This window comes from Ambystoma mexicanum, chromosome 4q (assembly GCF_040938575.1).
Source record: "Ambystoma mexicanum isolate Mex_15411 chromosome 4q, UKY_AmexF1_1, whole genome shotgun sequence".
NCBI lineage: Eukaryota > Metazoa > Chordata > Amphibia > Caudata > Ambystomatidae > Ambystoma > Ambystoma mexicanum.
In genome coordinates, this window is record NC_090928.1 from 399,282,814 (window position 1) to 399,303,306 (window position 20,493).

Consider the following 20,493-nt stretch of genomic DNA (forward strand, 5'->3'; position numbering starts at 1 on the left):
TAGTGTTTGAGTTTGCGTTATTTTTGAAGTCGTCCCAGATGGATAGTAGTGCTGTTTCCGTTCCTCTGTGGCTGACCGGTGGAGGACCGGCGAAGGAGTGTGAAGGGTGAGTTTTGGTGTGCACCATACAATGCCACTTGCTTTCACATGTGCACCATCGCTGTGTATTGGTCCTCACTGTGCTTGTGAGTTAGGTGGGTGGGGTGACTGTGGGAGCCACATGTTCAAGATATTATCGCATGATTTGCTTGATGCTGTGTAACACACATGTTGTGATTTCCCCATCACCAGCATGTGTTTGTGCAGTTATCATGGTCTCTGGTGTTGGTCTGCCTCTTGCAATGCCATGCCATATTGGCATTACTCATCGGCAGACCAATGCAGCAGTTTTGGTGCATTGCACACTGTTTGATTGCCATGTACTCAATCAGGACTCAAGTTATTCCTCTTTGCGTGTGCTTTCTGTCCTCCTCTACCCTGCTGAACTCCTGTCTGAATCTGCACTGGTCACCTGGCTACCCTCTGACCTTGGGCCAACATCCCCCCGCCCGCCACTTGCACACCCGCACTGCCTCCCTGGCATCACCCGCACTTGGACTGTTTTTCTGATGTCCTACCACCCCCTGTCTGCACTTGACACCTGATGTCTGCACTTAGCCTTGCACTTGCCACCCGCTGCCCGCACTTTGATGCTTTTCATTGTTATTGTATTTCTTATGATGTCCTTTACATGTACTGCACTGTCCCATCCACCTTGCCCCTGCAATTCTCACCTTCCCCACTTCCCATGCACTTGCGCCATCTCAATGTCACCTGGTTTAGCAAGATCGTTGTTTCTGTCTTAACTCTGTTCCTTGTCCCCTGACTTGTTGCACCTTCAAACACTTGTGTGTAGGCACTTTATGAATGATATATCATTCTATTAGATTTTATATCATATCCTTCACACATGGGTGGTATAGTGATGTGTTTGTTGGGAAATCTGTTCTGGTAATATCAGATCATTGAGGGTCAGGACATGGCTGCTTTTTACTATGTCATTGTCTGGCTATTTCTCCATGGGGATTTGTGACATGACATTGTCACATGGCCAGCAGGGCCTCACTTTACCATTAACTTGTTACATGTGTATGTTGGGAGATGGTTGCGGACAGATTTGGCTGGGGTGCTGCCGGGGAACATGCAGAGTTTTTGCCCGATTAAGCTGGGGTGCTGCTGGGGAATGCTCAGAATTTTCACGCGATTTGGCTGGGGTGCGGCCGGGAACACTCAGAATTTTCATGCGATTTGGCTGGGGTGCGGCCGGGGAACACACAGATTTTTCACATGATTTGGCTGGGGTGTGGCCGGGGATTGCGCAGGGTTTTCACGTGATTTGGCTGGGGTGCGGACGGGGCTTGCGCAGGGTTTTCGCATGATTTGGCTAGGGTGCAGCCAGCGATTGTGAGGTGTTTTTGCGCGATTACTCTGGGGTGCGTGCGTGCATCACGCAGTATTTTCATGTGATTTCACTAGGAGGGCTGTATACTGGTCATGGGATGGTGCGGGGGCTTGCGCTATATATTTTGTATTTATGAATGTGTATGCTATGCGTGTGTTCAGAGGTGTTGCTAGGGGGTGGCTAAGGGGGCTATAGCCCCGGGTTTTTTGGTTGTAGCCCCGGATAGAAGCTCAGGGGCCACAAACAAAAAGCTACAGCTAGCCCCGAGTCCTGCCTAAAACTGACTTTAGCTTAGCCCCTGAACTTTTCCAGACCTAACAACACCTCTGCGTGTGTTTATGCATGTGTGAATGAACAAGTGTATGATGTATGGGTGCATGTGTGAATGAGCAGGTATATGGTATATGGGTGCACTTGTCAATGAGAGTGTGAATGCTGTATGCATGCTGTGTGAATTTGTTGAATGAACAAGCAAATGAACGAGTGCATATGTGTGAGCTTGTATTTGGTCTGTGCTGGCATGTGGCACTGATTTGGGCAGCAGGGTTTTTAGAAGTGGTATCATTTAATAACAGGCACCACATCTGTTATAACAGAAGCATGATAAGTATTGTTACATGGCTAGAATGGCATTTAGGTGCAGCCAGTCTAACACTTTCTTACAGTGGCATGACATTTTTTACTGGGAATCTATGATAAAGCAAGCATGATACGTGATGCTACGTATCTAGACTGGAATTTTAGTAAACCTCCAACTTTCCGCCCAAACTCGGGATTAAGCGGAGCGGTAATGCAGCAGTAATGTTGTTACCACCACATTTTTACCGCTCCGCCCAATCCCTGATGAGGCCCATAATATATTTATTGACATGCCATTTTTATTGGGCATCTATCGTAAAGCAAACATAGTAAGTGTTATTACGTGCCTAAAGTGGCATTTTAGTGCAGCCAGTTTGGATATGTTTTCATTTTGTGGCTTGGTGTTTTCATTGGCAAAACAAACAGGAGTATGTTGTTACTTGGGGATATTGCCAAATATTGGCAGAACCAGTGTGGACATGTTGTTTTATAGTATCATTGATTGCATTATGCACAAAGCAAACATAAGTGTGTTCTTATGTCAGGCTACTCGCATATATTAATGCAGTCCATATGGAAATATATGGGCACAGCCGATGCGAAAATGCTTTTATACTGGCGTGTATTGTGAGCAGTGGCATCATGAAAATGCATTGGAAAAGGCCCCTTTGCACTGTTGGTGATTTGCATCTGTTTGATATTTTCATTAGTTACCCTACAAAACCAATTGTAAACTGTCTGGCTTTTTACCCAATGTTTCACTCAAAATGTGCTGTAAAATGCACAGTTTTAACCCATTATTCCAAATAATGTATTTGCGGGACAACCACGCCGAACACCTCTTGGTTGGTTAAGGCTCCCTCGCTATACTTGCTCGCTATGGCATATTTGTGGGAATTAGTTAAGCCTCTCAAAATAAAACAATCACCAACCGCCACGGTTCTCTAACACCTTTACCAGACAGTAGTTGTTTACCATCTAATTCTAGTGAGCTGGCAAGGCATTATCTTAAATTAATTCCATAAAAGGAGGGACAAAAGAAACTCATCAATGTTAGACTAATAGTTCGGTTAGGTATTAGTGACAACATCCACACAGACTTTCTTCAGCAGGAGTTAATGGCATAGGTCAATTCACATAATCGTTTTCACTTGTGTCACCCAGGCTAGAAAGAAGGGCTTTCCTTGATAGATAATTACATTTCTTAAGAGGTGTTTCAAATCATCCTTCTCCTATGAGCTTGCCGCAAATGCTGGTTATACTGTGTCTTGCATCTCTCATCTGCACCTTAAGTGTTGAAGCCTGTGCAGGACAGTTACATTTTGTCCAAGGCTCAACTACAATGTTTTGGTTTAGGGTGCTATGTTCAAGGCACTGTGCAGTGGTGCCAAGCCAGCACCCAAATGGCATAAAGGGATTTGTCTGGGATCACATAATTCTTTCCATATCAGGCGATAGTACCCTGGTCAACCGGTTCCAAATTCCACATCTCCTGATGTATTTTGACACAGAAACAAATTGCCTGAGCAACTAAACACATATCAATGCCCCTTACTCCTGCACTCTCATTTATATGCACATACATTTTGGGTAGAAATTATTAATATTGCTTTCCTCATTCCCCCATTAATGGTGGCACTAGATGGGAAGTACTCTTGTCATACTTCTCATCCTCTAGGTGCATCATTAATGTCTATCACACTGGCACAGTCATGGGCCAAGGCTCTCAACCTACTTTTGTCATCCTCGACTGGTGCCTGCCCTCTCTTTAACTTTCTGTCTTCTTCTGCTACCCCTCCTTCCTCCTCTCCTCTAACCTCTCCACCTGTCATGCCCCGTGCCGTCTTGCCTATGACTAATAGGAAGACTTGGAAATGACCCTGGCGCCTTGCGCAACAACATCACAGAATAAAGTACGTCTCCCAGCATTCCAGGAAAAAGAGAGATTACGTGATTTGCCAGCAACGTCGGTGTTCCTCTGCATCGTTATATGCAGCCCTGGGACAACGCTCGGGTGCTCGTTAACAAGTGTTTTTCAGGCTGTTAAGTCACATTCTGGTTATTCTGTTATCCCATCATCCGAATCCTGCTTATTGTTCTTTTGACTACACTTTGTGGATTACCCTTTTCTGATTCCTGACGCTTGATTCCCTCCCCTTCTAGTGCTCACATGGTTATCGAAACTCGGCGCTCTCAACGGATTGTGTTTTTGTCTATTCCCCGATCGGATTGCTATTGCCTCCTCGAACTTGTTCTCCACCAAACTCCATTGGGCTCTGTGGTATGTTGCAACCCATTCCACGTTAGGAATACTGCCTGTGGTGTTCGGAGATTCCTGTTTTCTTAAGTTTCGCGTACACTTTTGTCCTAAGTTACCTTTTTTTTCTTTTCCTGCTGGTATTAATTTTGGGAAACGCTGTACCTTCTCCTAAACAACGGTTCTTCCAAGTAACACTGGGACGCTCTGCTATTTAGTTCCTTGGTCATCTTTTGGATTTCACATCACCACGCTGTTGGACGCTCTGCTGAGGATTCTTTCTCCTAAGAACGCTCTTTTGGGATTTTCATCTGGGACGCTCTCTTGTCACTTGGGATTTGAACACTGGCTAGTTAGTCACGCCCTCGTGCCGCCCGGGTTAGCTAGTAGAGACTTTTGGATTTTCTGGGAACTGTGGAACACTCTACCATTTGCTGCATCCTTCACTTCTGGAATTCAGTAGGTTCTCTGCCCCTTTCTCCATCACTACAGGTGAGAGTGGGGTAACTGAGGGTGGTGCGGCTGGGAGACCCTGGTTGAAACCTGTATTTACGCTATCTGTATTTTTGTGTTTCTTCCCTTAGCTCTGTGGATGCTCCTGACTTTTCACCCAAAAGCTCGGCCTGTCATGTGTCTTTAGTCCTGCAAGCTGTGATCTTGGAGGGAAGGTTTATTTTGTCATCGGTCTACTGTCGATACTCCTGTCTTTGGATAAAGAAGTATTTCAGTAGTGGATTCGCTATTGGATCGCGACATCGCTACTGGATCACAACAGATTAAGGAGCCTTATTACATTTTTGTTTGCCTATCAGAATGGAAAACGGAGCGGATTCCATGGCCACGCTTATGCAAGCGTTCGCTACGTTATGCACCGATTCGGCATCTGCACATGCGACACTCAATCAACGGATGGATGTCTTACAGAGCTTTGTGCACCCTTTACCTCCTGAGGAGGAGTTTGGAGATGTTGCAGCTACCTCACCCCCTTCGGTTCAACCTGCTCCTCTCCCCGTGCCTGTGGTTCTTTCAGGGCCTTTCCCGTTGGCTCCCCCGGAGCATTTTCTGGGCGACCCCAAGTCTTACCGGACATTTATCAATCAATGTCGCCTGCATTTTTTGTGCCGCCCATTGGCCTTTCCTGACGCTACCACAAAGGCTGCTTTTGTCCTATCCCATTTGGGAGGAACAGCAGCAGCCTGGGCCAACCCTTTGTTGGAAGCCGATGACCATGCATTATATGATTTTGAGGCCCTTTTACAGGCTATGAACTTAGTTTTAGATGCTAGGTATAAGGCCCAGGCTTCAGACTTGGAGTTCTTGGCTATCAGCCAAGGTAAACAAGGGCTCTTACATTACCTTGCTCGGTTTAATCTATTGGCCACAGAAACTACCTGGCCCGGACAGAAGAAAGCAGCCATCTTTTACAAAGGACTGTATGATGAACTAAAAGACGCCCTGTCCATAGTACCCTCTATTCCATCAGCATTTCCAGAGTTGATGGAATTAGTCCTGCAAATCGATGCTCGACTGCGACAACGGAAGGGTGAGCGCAGAATACCCGAATTGCATTCCTCTAGAATTGGCTCACCTTCTACCACCTCGCCCAGAGATCCGGAACCCATGCAATTGACCAAGTTGGAGCGGGAAAGATGGTTGTTGAACAAGTTATGTTTCTATTGTGGACAGTCTGGGCATTTCATTCGGGAGTGCCCCAAGAGACCTCAGACAATGGTGGGAAACGCCACGACTCGTCCTTGAACCGAGCCGGGAGGATGAGTCTGCCTTTGGACGGTTCAGATGGGACCTCAATGCATATTGATCTAGGTATGCATTTTACTGTGGCAGATGGGGTATCTTTTTCTTGTGCAGTTATGCTGGATTCTGGTGCAAGTGGCAACTATATGGATATCCACTTTGCTAGAGATCATGGATTAGCCATTTTCTCAAAGTCCTCACCAGAGGAGGTACGTGCTGTGGACAGATCCTGTTTGGTCTCCGGACAGGTGACCGAGAATACGGATTCTGTTCTGATGTCCATGGAGGAGGGACATTCGGAATTGATTACTTTTGCCCTGATTACCACCCCACATTTTTTGTGCCGCCCATTGGCCTTTCCTGACCCTACCACGAAGGCTGCTTTTGTCCTATCCCATTTGGGAGGAACAGCAGCAGCCTGGGCCAACCCTTTGTTGGAAGCCGATGACCATGCATTATATGATTTTGAGGCCCTTTTACAGGCTATGAACTTAGTTTTAGATGCTAGGTATAAGGCCCAGGCTTCAGACTTGGAGTTCTTGGCTATCAGCCAAGGTAAACAAGGGCTCTTACATTACCTCCCTCGGTTTAATCTATTGGCCGCAGAAACTACCTGGCCCGGACAGAATAAAGCAGCCGTCTTTTACAAAGGACTGTCTGATGAACTAAAAGACGCCCTGTCCATTGTACCCTCTATTCCAGAAGCATTTACAGAGTTGATGGAATTAGTCCTGCAAATCGATGCTCGACTGCGACAACGGAAGGGTGAGCGCAGAATACCTGAATTGCATTCCTCTAGAATTGGCTCACCTTCTTCCACCTCGCCCAGAGATCCGGAACCCATGCAAATTGGGGCTGTGCGAGGTCCGTTGACCAAGTTGGAGCGGGAAAGATGGTTGTTGAACAAGTTATGTTTCTATTGTGGACAGTCTGGGCATTTCATTCGGGAGTGCCCCAAGAGACCTCAGACAATGGTGGGAAACGCCATGACTCGTCCTTGAACCGAGCCGGGAGCATGAGTCTGCCTTTGGACGGTTCAGATGGGACCTCAATGCATATTGATCTAGGTATGCATTTTACTGTGGCAGATGGGGTATCTTTTTCTTGTGCAGTTATGCTGGATTCTGGTGCAAGTGGCAACTATATGGATATCCACTTCGCTAGAGATCATGGATTGGCCATTTTCTCTAAGTCCTCACCAGAGGAGGTACGTGATGTGGACGGATCCTGTTTGGTCTCCGGACAGGTGACCGAGAATACGGATTCTGTTCTGATGTCAACGGAGGAGGGACATTCCAAATTGATTACCTTTGACCTGATTACCACCCCACAGTTTGGGGTGATTCTTGGGCTATCATGGTTGCAATTATATAATCCTGTCATCGATTGGGTGAAGCAGACCGTCTGCTTCTATTCGGAATATTGCACCAGACACTGCCTGCAAACTTGTGCTAAATCAGACTTTTCTCCTTGTCTTGCCTTAGTGGTCAATGCCCCTTCGGTTAGTGCCACGCTTCAGGTCTCTACTTCTGCTTTACCTTCAGAATACGCTGACTATGCTGATGTGTTTGATAAAGGGCTGTTGGAAAAGCTCCCTCCTCATCGCAGTTATGATTGCCCTATTGACTTGGTGCCTGGAGCAATCGTTCCACATGGGCGTATTTACTCCTTCACCCAAAAAGAGGAGGAACATTTGCGTGAATACGTGGACAAGGCTCTACGTTTAGGTCACATTCGGCCTTCTCGGTCTCCCGCTGCCTCTCCTATATTTTTCGTGCCAAAAAAGGAGGGGGACCTACGCCCATGTGTGGATTATAGAGCCCTTAATAAAGTCACGATTAAAAAGCAATACCCTTTGCCTCTTATTTCAGAATTGTTGGATAGGGTTTCTTCCTCTACTATCTTTACGAAACCTGATCTAAGAGGGGCATACAATCTGGTAAGGGTTAGGCACGGTGACGAATGGAAAACCGCGTTTAAGACCAAGTTTGGTCTTTATGAATATTCCGTAATGCCTTTTGGGCTATGCAACGCCCCGGCTACCTTCCAACACTTTGTCAATGATATCTTTCAGGATATGTTGGATTTATATGTCGTCATCTATCTAGACGATAGCCTGATATTTTCTGACACCCTTCCAAATCATGTGCAACATGTGCTCTCTGTCCTACAACGTCTTCGGGAACACTCACTTTTCGATAAACTAGAAAAGTGTGTTTTTCATGCTCCTTCAGTAGAATTTCTTGGTTTACGTATATCCACTGAGGGGGTACACATGTGCTCTTCGAAAGTGCAGGCAGTATTGGATTGGCCTGTTCTGACTTCAGTAAAGGCATTGCAATCTTTCCTTGGATTTTCAGACTTTTATAGACGGTCATCTCCTCATTTCCTGAAATTGTGGCCCTCCTTACTTGTCTCACTAGCCCCTCTGTACCTTTCTGCTGGGATCAGTGGACCCAAACTGCTTTTCAGACCTTAAAGGAGGCTTTCACATCTGCCCCAGTCCTGCAACATCCCAATCCTTCTCTTCCTTTTATAGTGGAGGCCGATGCATCTGCCATTGCGGTGGGGGCCATCCTTTTGCAGGTATGTCCTGCCACGCGACAATTACATCCAGTAGCTTATTATTCCCGGTCTTTGTCATCAGCCGAACGTATTTATACCATCATGGAAAGGGAATTGTTGGCAATCCGAGCCGCTTTTAAAGAATGGAGGCATCATCTTCTAGGTGCCCGGCACCCGGTTGTTGTCTATACGGACCATCGCAACCTACAGGCGTTATTGTCATGAGCACTGCTCCCGAGAAGCCAAGTCAAGCCCAGCATTCCCGGAAGCAGGCTCACGACCCTCGTCCCCGGCTCCAGCAAACCCCTATTGGGGCCCTTTGGACCATGTCCTGGCGCCTCTGGCGCCAGGCTCATAAGGAACCTGAGTCCCGGCGCCAGGGCGCCGGGCTCATAATTCTTGCAAAGGTGCTTGGGTGGACCTACCTGTAGCAGAACATGCTGCATACTCACCTTTGCAAATGTTGGCAGGATGAAGTCCCCAGCCTTCTGCTGTGAGGAACTATTCCCTGAACTGGGACTACTTTCTTACCTGGGTGGGGCTGGTGCCACTCCTTATCTCTGGAACACAGGAACTCTTTTACCTGGGCGAGGCTGAGGAAGAAGACACCCAATCACTCCAACACTATTTAAACCACACCCGATTGGGAAAACGTGCTTCGCGTTATTCTGCATCTGCAGCAGGACGCTCACCGAGTCAGCTCCAGCATTCCAGTGACATCTCCAGCTTCAGCTCAGCAACCTGTGGAAGAAAGACACGAGAACTATACTTACCATCCAGGAATCCAGACACCGGCAGAACCTGCAAGCAAAAGAAACATAAGGTTAGCAAGTTGCAACACGTTCGCAGCCGCGCTCGCTTACCTGATCCATCTGTGCTTTCACGGATTCTTCGCGGCCTTCTCTTTAGCAGCCTAACGGCACCTGTAAAGACAAAGAACATTGTTAAGTAGGAATCGGGTGAAGGCGGCCGCATTTACTTTTCTTACCTGCTTTTGTGCGCGGATTACGATCTCTTCAACCGCAGCAGCCTGGCACCTGAAAACACGAAAAGACATTATTTAAGTGCCATTAAAGACTGCAAGAAAGCCTAACACTTACGTGTTTCCCCACGTGCATCCGCGACTGGGAAAACGCCTGCAAGGTCCCGACACCTGCAAATAAGAAAAGAACATTGTTAGAGGTGCTATAATAAGATCACAGATCATTATACTCACGTACTTCGCACGTGCAACGGCAACGGACGAACAACGCCCGCAACATCTCAAGACCTGAAAAACAGAAAACAAGGGACATTATTGAGGTGTCATTGAAATTCCCATACCTACGTACAACCGCACGTGTCGTGCTCTCAGTGACCACGCCCTCAGCATCCAGGCACCTGAAAAAAGACAATGCAAAGACTTCATTAAAGGTGCCCATCTCTTCAAGACTATAAACTCTTTATACCTACTGGCATCCGCTCGTGCAGTAACGGCGGCATCACCTTTTGGCATCTCAGCACCTGTGCCACTTCTAAGGCCACAAAAGACTTTGAGGACCTCCAGTGACGTAACTGGAACCCACGCACCCCTGCATAAGTCGCAGGATGGAGAGCCCAGCATTTATACGCCTAAGGTGAGAGCTCACCAGGACATTGGACTTTCGGAGAGTTGGCGATTAGTGAGGAGGAAGTCCAGCCAAACGGTCATTAACCCTTTTTTCTTCCGCCTGCAGAAACCTTACCCTGCAAGCCAGACGGTCAATAAGAGGAAGCCCAGTCCAGAGAGTCATCCGAGCTCTACGCTTCTCAATTGAAGAGACTATAACAGTTCAGCCGGGACCAGCGCCTCCGTGGGAATCAGGTGAGCGTTACAGAACGCGAAGCCCTCCAATAACCTCCTACCCAGGCGCTATGGAAACTTCCGACACTGATCAACTGGCCCAGTTACTAGGGGAATTAAGAGCTGAAGTACATGCTGCCCGCCAGGAAACGAATGCCCTGAGGAGGGAATTGATTATGTCCAAAGAACGAACTGATGACCTCGCCAGACAGTTATTACAAACACAAGCGGGGCAAAACCCTCTACCTAATTCAGGAGGGACCTATACCCCGGCGGCTTCAGCCAATCCTGTTCAAATCAATCTGCCCGGAAATGTGCCTTTGGCTCCGCCCGAACGCTTCTCTGGTGACCCTAAGAGGTTTGCGGTGTTCATAAATCAGTGCCGATTGCACTTTCTTTGTAGACCAGCTGCTTTTCCGACTGATCAGACTAAAGTAGCCTTTGTGCTTTCGTATCTTAGTGGCAGCACCGCTGATTGGTCGATCCCTCTGGTTACACAGGATGACCCGATTCTTCGCAATTTCCAGGCCTTCCAGGCCAATATGGAAAGACTTTTCGCAAGACATTCCCAGGGGCAGGCCCTGGACAACAAACTCCTTTCCCTACGGCAGGGCAATCAGGATCTTCTGGCTTATATTGTGTCATTTAATAGACTAATCGTAGAAACCAGATGGCCCGAGGACAAGAGGATCACGCTTTTCCACAGGGGTTTGCGTGGCGAACTCAAAGACGTCCTAGCAGGGTCGTGAATCCCCCTCAAGATTGTTCAGAGTACATTGATTTAGTGGTCCAATTGGATCACAGACTGCAAAACAGAAAGGCAGACCGCTCCAGGTTCGAAACTCGAGTACTCTCTAAGCCACTAACTCACACCAAAGGAGTTGAAGCCGTAGAACCTATGCAAATAGGGGTCGTTAAGGGTCCCCTAACCCAGAAAGAACGCGACAGGAGACGACAATTGCAGCTATGTCTCTATTGTGGAAATTCAGGACATTTCCTCCGAGATTGCCCGGTGAAACCTCCGAAGAAGACAGTGGGAGCTTCTGATAAGAATTCCGAAAAGCCCGAGCCAGGAAACAACCTCGCCCGACAAGTGTAGAGGTCCGCTTGCCGAGCGTAAAAACCAGTTCTTTGACCTCGCACTTCATAATGTCAATGGTCCTCATAAATCCAGAACGACCGGATCGTTTGCATGCCATTAAAGCATACATTGATAGCGGAGCGATTGGAAATTATGTAGACCTCGAGATGGCTTCCAGGATGAACCTACCCCTTTGTCCTAAGGTAATTAAAGACGTCATTACCACAGTGGATGGTACGGAAATAGCCTCCGGACCCGTAACCCATACCACCACAGAAGTGACGTTATTAGGCCAAGATGGACATCGGGAGGTAATCGTGTTCGATGTGATCAAGGCCCCTCAGTTCCAAATAATTCTGGGGATCCCTTGGTTGGAGAAACACAATCCTCAAATTGATTGGCGAGCAAAGACGATACAGTTCCCAGAGTTTGCACCTACTTGTTATCCTCGACCCAGTATTGGCCTAGCGGTAGCAACATCCGAAGGACCGCAATTGCCTCCAGAGTATCAAGAATTCCAAGATGTCTTTCAGAAGGAACAGGCTAATACCCTGCCTCCCCACAGATCTTACGACTGTCAAATAGACCTGATACCCGGAGCCACTCCCTCTTGTAGTAGAATTTACGCCCTTACCGAGCCTGAAAATCTTCATTTGTGACAGTATCTGGACCAGTACCTGGCCAATGGATTTATCCGCCCATCAAAGTCTCCTACATCCTCGGCTCTGTTCTTCGTACCTAAAAAAGAAGGTGACCTTAGAACCTGTATTGATTATCGTGTCCTGAACCAGATAACGGTAAAGAACAGATAACCCCTACCTCTGATCCCGGAACACCTTGACCAAGTTAAGAACGCCTGCATTTATACAAAGCTAGATCTCCGGGGAGCCTACCACTTGGTACGGATTAAAGAAGGCGACGAATGGAAGACGGCATTTCGCACCAAGTATGGACTATTTGAATACCAAGTGATGCCCTTCGGACTATGCAATGCACCAGCCGCTTTTCAGTATTTTATGAATGATGTCCTCAGAGAACTCATAGATGTTTGCGTAGTCGTCTACATAGATGACATCCTTGTGTACTCATCTTCAGAAGCAGATCATCGGAAACATGTTAGAGCCGTCCTTGAAAAACTCTGCCAACATAAGCTTTTTGCTAAGCTCGAAAAATGTGTTTTTCACGTCACGGAGGTCGGATTTCTAGGCTTTATTCTGACACCCAAAGGAGTCCACATGGACTCGAGAAAGGTGGACGCTATCATCAAGTGGCCATCACCTACTTCCGTGAAAGGTGTCCAAAGCATGTTAGGTTTCGCCAACTTTTACCGCAGGTTTATTCCAGAGTTTTCACGAGTGGTGCAGCCCATCACCGCCCTCTTAAGAAAAAACAAACGTTTCGAGTGGTCAACAGAAGCAGAACAGGCCTTTCAAGAGCTAAAAGCCAAGTTCACCTCAGCACCCATACTGAAACACCCACGCCCAGACCTCCCTTACATCGTTGAGACTGACGCCTCCAGCTTAGCAATGGGGGCGGTTCTATCACAGAGAGATCCGGAAACTAACCAATTGCACCCCGTGGCATTCTGGTCTCGCAAGTTCTCGGCGCCTGAAATTAACTACACCATCACAGATAAAGAGCTTTTAGCAATTAAGTCCGCTTTCAAGGCCTGGCGGCACTATCTCCTTGGAGTCAAACACACTGTCACGGTAATCACCGATCATCGAAACCTACAATACCTGAAAACCGCCAAAGCTCAGTCCTCCAGACAGCTTCGCTGGGCACTTTTCTTTGCCGAATTTGACTTTGTAATTACTTATTGCCCCGGCAACAAAAATGGCAAAGCGGATGCCCTTTCCCGGATTGGAATGGGAGATAATATTGTCAATCCTGAACCTGTGCCAATAATTCCAGAACAGAGAATCCTGGGCCTGATTTCTTCACAATCCATCGAAGATATCGAAGCAAAAGTTGAACAACTTGTGACCCCTTCGGACTTACAAAACTGGCAACTGAAGGGAAACGATTTCATCATAAAAAAAGACCTGCCTTATTTTCAGGGACGACTATTCCTACCACATGCCGATTTACAAAAACAGGTAATCTCTTGCTACCATGATTCCTTGATGGAGGGCCACCCAGGCATTGCCAAAACCTCGGAAAAAGTCAAGAGACACTTCTGGTGGCCGTCATGGAGAAAAGACATAAAGGAGTTTGTTATGTCCTGTGGTGTGTGTGCCCAAAACAAAGGTCAGAAGGAAAGACCAGCGGGTCTCCTGCATCCGCTAGACATCCCGCCACATCCCTGGCATACCCTCTCCATGGACTTCATCACCGATTTACCCTCCTGTTCCGGATACAACACTGTTCTAGTAATTGTAGACTTATTTTCTAAAATGGCCCACTTCGTTCCACTAAAGGGCTTACCTTCAGCTTCAGTTCTAGCACGGGAATTCCTTGAAAATATTGTAAGATTGCACGGCTTCCCTTCGGTTTTGATCTCAGATAGGGGGAGCCAGTTTATCTCTCACTTTTGGCGAAGTTGCTGTCGTTTAGCTCAAATCGATGTGAGACTTTCAACCAGCCATCATCCCCAGACCGACGGACAAACTGAGAAGACAAACCAAACTCTGGAACAATATTTACGTTGTATGCTACAGCAGTCGGAAAGTAATTGGAAAGATATCCTTTGGATAGCCGAATATGCTTACAACAACTCGATCCATTCAGGAACCGGAAATAGTCCCTTTTACATTTTATATGGGATTCATCCTCGAACCTCCAATCTCGACCCGCCGCAAGATCTTGGAACGCCTGCCGTGGATCAACTTCACAATGCTATCACTCAAGCTTTCAAAGAAGCGACAATCCACCTACAACAGGCTAAAGAACGGTACAAAAGGGGAGCAGACCAACACCGAAGAGACGCCCCTCAATACCAGGTTGGAGATCAAGTTTGGTTATCCACCAAACATTTATCACTTAAAGGACCTCACACCTTCAACCCAAAATATCTGGGACCATATCCAATTACAGCCATAATAAACCCAGTGGCTGTCAAATTGGGTTTGCCATCCCACATGAAAATACATCCGGTGTTTCACGTATCTCTACTAAAACCTATGCAACCTGGAACCAGACTGAAAAAACCTCCAGAGCCCATTCAAGTAAATGGAGAACCTGAATTTGAGGTTAAAAACATCCTGGACTCCAAGATCATCAAGTCAAAATTATACTATCTGATCGACTGGAAGGGTTACGGACCTCAAGAACGATCATGGGAACCCTCTGACCACGTCCATGCTCCTCGTCTAGTCAGAAAATTCCACCGAACTTTTCCCAATAGGCCAAAACCTCCGGGGAAGACAAGTTTGGGAGGGGCCTTGAGGGGGGGTGCTGTCATGAGCACTGCTCCCGAGAAGCCAAGTCAAGCCCAGCATCCCCGGAAGCAGGCTCACGACCCTCGTCCCCGGCTCCAGCAAACCCCTATTGGGGCCCTTTGGACCATGTCCTGGCGCCTCTGGCGCCAGGCTCATAAGGAACCTCAGTCCCGGCGCCAGGGGCGCCGGGCTCATAATTCTTGCAAAGGTGCTTGGGTGGACCTACCTGTAGCAGACCATGCTGCATACTCACCTTTGAAAATGCTGGCAGGATGAAGTCCCCAGCCTTCTGCTGGGAGGAACTATTCCCTGAACTGGGACTACTTTCTTACCTGGGTGGGGCTGGTGCCACTCCTTAGCTCTGGAACACAGGAACTCTTTTACTTTGGCGAGGCTGAGGAAGAAGACACCCAATCACTCCAACACTATTTAAACCACACCCGATTGGGAAAACGTGCTTCGCGTTATTCTGCATCTGCAGCAGGACGCTCACCGAGTCAGCTCCAGCATTCCAGTGACATCTCCAGCTTCAGCTCAGCAACCTGTGGAAGAAAGACACGAGAACTATACTTACCATCCAGGAATCCAGACACCGGCAGAACCTGCAAGCAAAAGAAACATAAGGTTAGCAAGTTGCAACACGTTCGCAGCCGCGCTCGCTTACCTGATCCATCTGTGCTTTCACGGATTCATCGCGGCCTTCTCTTCAGCAGCCTAACGGCACCTGTAAAGACAAAGAACATTGTTAAGTCGGAATCGGGTGAAGGCGGCCGCATTTACTTTTCTTACCTGCTTTTGTGCGCGGATTACGATCTCTTCAATCGCAGCAGCCCGGCACCTGAAAACAAGAAAAGACATTATTTAAGTGCCATTAAAGACTGCAAGAAAGACTAACACTTACGTGTTTCCCCACGTGCATCCGCGACTGGGAAAACGCCCGCAAGGTCCCGACACCTGCAAATAAGAAAAGAACATTGTTAGAGGTGCTATAATAAGGTCACAGATCATTATACTCACGTACTTCGCACGTGCAACGGCAACGGACGAACAACGCCCGCAACATCTCAAGACCTGAAAAACAGAAAACAAGGGACATTATTGAGGTGTCATTGAAATTCCCATACCTACGTACAACCGCACGTGTCGTGCTCTCAGTGACCACGCCCTCAGCATCCAGGCACCTGAAAAAGACAATGCAAAGACTTCATTAAAGGTGCCCATCTCTTCAAGACTATAAACTCTTTATACCTACCGGCATCCGCTCGTGCAGTAAAGGCGGCATCACCTTTTGGCATCTCAGCACCTGTGCCACTTCTAAGGCCACAAAAGACTTTGAGGACCTCCAGTGACGTAACTGGAACCCACGCACCCCTGCATAAGTCGCAGGATGGAGAGCCCAGCATTTATACGCCTAAGGTGAGAGCTCACCAGGACATTGGACTTTCGGAGAGTTGGCGATTAGTGAGGAGGAAGTCCAGCCAAACGGTCATTAACCCTTTTTGCTTCCGCCTGCAGAAACCTTACCCTGCAAGCCAGACGGTCAATAAGAGGAAGCCCAGTCCAGAGAGTCATCCGAGATCTACGCTTCTCAATTGAAGAGACTATAACAGTTCAGCCGGGACCAGCGCCTCCGTGGGAATCAGGTGAGCGTTACAGTTATCACATGCCAAGTGTACTAATGCCGACAGATTCGTTGGCATTTATTTTTCACTTTGTTCGATTTCACTGTCACATATCGGCCGGACCCATTACATGGTAAAGCTGATGCGCTGTCTCGCATTGGGGTTGATCTGGATACACCAAAACCAAAGCCACCTATGCTACCTACGGGGTCAGTGGTGTGTGTCTGTTCCGTTTCCCCTTCATTACTGGACTGTCTAAAGAAATGGGCCAAGGATCATGTTACTTCTCTTGAAAGTCTAGGGGTCAGGCTTGTTTAGGATCTTCCCTATGTGAAAGATAAACTGTACCTGCCTGACATTCATACCAGAAATATGGCCTTAAAATGTTCTCATGATGCATGATTAGCTGCTCACCCAGGTCAGTCAAAGACATATGACCTATTGCATCGTTGGTGTTGGTGGCCAGGTATGAAAAACAATGTCAACCAGTATATTTCCCAGTGTACGGTTTGTGTGCAATGCAAAAAAACATCTGGTAAGCCAGTTGGTCTTCTGATGAGAATTCCCCTTCCTTCGTACCCATGGCACACCGTAACTCTTGACTTCATCGTTGAGTAACCAGTAATCAATAACATGTCTACCATCCTGGTTGTTGTTGATGTCTTCACTAAAACGGCACACTTCATCCCCTGTCAGGGTATTCCTTCTGCCACTCGTCTGGCATCCTTATTTTTTGATCATGTGGTACGGTTCTTTGGACTCCCTACGGTGATGATCTCTGATCGTAGCTCACAATTCACCTCTCATTGTTGGCAGGCCTTGACGTGGTCGTTAGGTGTTGATGCACGTCTTTCTTCAGCATATCATCCTCAGACCGATGGACAAACGGAGCGCACCAACGCTACTTTATAACAATACCTCTGTTGTCTATGCTTGCATCACCAGGCAAACTGGCTTTCGGTACTTGGGGCAGCCGAATTTGCCTATAACAATTCAAGGCATTCTTCTATAGGTTGTTCAGCGTTTTATGCACTATATGGTCAACACCCTCGCTCTCTTCCGCCTGTATTGCCCCCTCTGGAAAGGGTTTCTGCAGCTCAGGATATATGGGACTCTCTAGTGTCAGTTCGTAAATCAATCTCTCATCATTTGTTCACGGCCCAAAAAATGGGCTAAAGTTCAAGCCGATAGACACCCCTCTCCGGCTCCCTCTTATCGCCCTGGCAACAGTGTGTGGCTCGCTATAAAACACCTTTCCATACATGGTAACCGCAAATTGTTGCCCTTTTTTGTGGGCCCTTATAAAATCACGCGTTGCCTCAATCCAGTGGCTATGCGGTTGGATATACCTGCGCGTTGGAGAGTACATCCTGTATTCCATGTGTCCCTGCTCCGTCCATGTACTCCTGGGATTCGCCTTCCTATCGCCCCTGCTCCTATTCCTGTACAGGGTGAAGAGGAATCTGAAGTTCAGGCTGTTTTGGATACCTGTCTTCGCCGGGGCAGGAGGTTCTACCTGGTGGACTGGAAGGGATACGGCCCGGAGGAAAGATCTTCTTGGGAACCTGCCTGTCATTTGCACACTCCTCTTTGCGGGGGGGGGGTAATGTAATGCCCCGTGCCGTCTTGCTTATGACTAATAGGAAGACATGGAAATTACCCTGGCGCCTTGCGCAACAACATCACAGAATAAACTACGTCTCCCAGCATTCCAGGAAAAAGAGAGGTCATGTGATTTGCCGGCAACGTCGGCGTCCCTCTGCATCGTTATATGCAGCCCTAGGACAACGCTCGGGTGCGCCTTAACAAGTGCTTTTCAGGCCGTTAAGTCTCATTCTGGTTATTCTGTTATCCTGTCATCCGAATCCTGCTTATTGTTCTTTTGACTACGCTTTGTGGATTACCCTTTTCTGATTCCTGACGTTTGATTCCCTCCCCTTCTCCTGCTTACCTGGTTATCGGAACTCGGCGCTCTCAACGGATTGTGTTTTTGTCTATTCCCCGATCGGATTGCTATTGCCTCCTCGAACTTGTTCTCCACCAAACTCCATTGGGCTCTGTGGTATGTTGCAACCCATTCCACGCTAGGAATACTGTCTGTGGTGTTCTGAGATTCCTGTTTTCTTAAGTTGCACGTACACTTTTGTTCTAAGTTACCTTTTTTTTCTTTTCCTGCTGGTATTCATTTTGGGAAATGCTGCACCTTCTCCTAAACAACGGTTCTTCCAAGTAACACTGGGAGGCTCTGCTGTTTTGTTACTTGGTCATCTTTTGGATTTCACATCATGGCGCTGTTGACACTCTGCTGAGGATTCTTTCTCCTAAGAACGCTCTTTTGGGATTTTCACCTGGGACGCTCTCCTGTCACTTGGGATTTGAACACTGGCTAGTTAGTCATGCCCTCGTGCTACCCGGGTTAGCAAGTTGAGACTTTTGGATTTTCTGTGAACTGTGGAACACTCAACCATTTGCTGCATCCTTCACTTCTGGAATTCAGTAGGTTTTCTGCCCCTTTCTCCATCACTGCAGGTAAGAGTGGGGTAACTGAAGGTGGTGCGGCTGGGAGACACTTGTTGAAACCTGTATTTACGCTATCTGTATTTTTGTGTTTCTTTCTTTAGCTCTGTAGTTGCTCCTCACTTTTCACCCAAAAGCTCAGCCTGTCAGGTGTCTTTAGTCCTGCAAGCTGTGATCTTGGGGTGAAGGTTTATTTTGTCATCAGTCTACTGTCGATACTCCTGTCTTTGGATAAAGAAGTAGTTCAGTGGTGGATTCGCTATTGGATAGCGACATTGCTACTAGATCACGACACCACCATCTCTGATGGGAGTATCATGTCCCCATACCCCCCTAGGAAAACCTTCAAAGGTGGTAACCAGCTTCACTTAGCTACTCTGAATGCTCACTCTGCTGTCAAGCACTCATCTGACATCTGTCTCCTTCTCGAAGACTTTGACCTAGAATTCTTCACTCTTAGCGAGACGTAGTTCAATGCAAGCTCTGTCACTGCTCTTGACACTCTCCTTCCTGAGAGCTACAAATCCCTCAACAAACCCAGGCCCAGCAGGCCTGGAGGTGGAGTGGCCTTGATCTTCCCTGAGTGGGACCCTGCTTCCATCATACCTACTCAATCCTACTCTTCCTTTGAATGCCTCGTCTGTAGGCTTGGGGTCTCGCCAGCACATGGCAAGGAAGGCACGCACAGCTTCATACCAACTTTCTCTCCAGCAGAAAAATAAGTCCTTCATCCCAGAAAACAACTTCAGGTCTGCTGTCCAAACCTTGGACCTCTCCCACCTACATGGTGACAATGCCCTTTTGAAAGGCCTTCCAGTGACTACCCTGGCACCCCTGAGGTGTGTCCTACATGCTGCAACATGAATCGTTAAAGGAGTCTGCAAATTCAACCACATCACCCCGACCCTCATTGAACTGCATTGGCTCCTGCTGGAAGCCTTTATCATCTTCAAAACCTGCTGCATCCTATTCAAGGCTGTCACCCTGAAGTCCCCAAGTTACTTCAGTGAATACTTGTCTGAAACAAGTAGATTCAGATGGTTCCATCTTACATGGTTTATGAAAAGTAGACAAGATGTGGCAGACCTGGGAGACTGCTTCCTTGCTTTACCCTCCAACCCTTCCCTGAACCTGTACATTTGTCTTGTATCTAGCTTCCAAATGCTGAGGCAATTTTGCATTATGAAGACGTGGTTCCATGTTGTCTGTGAATAAGCTGTGTTGTGGATCTATCAGAGGTAATGGAGAGTGTATTTAATGTTTACTCTCCAACTAATAGTCCAATGAGTGCTTTCCGACTTGATTGACATATGTTTAAACACTTTGAATTGCAGATCTAAATGACAAATATCTGTATATGTGCATACACGAGGCATCTGCAGTGTTATTACAGAAGCTGTGTGCCAGAGAACTGTTGCCAATGTGCACATGATTGCACGCAGGGAGCCATGAAAGCTTCAATTTCGTGTGCATA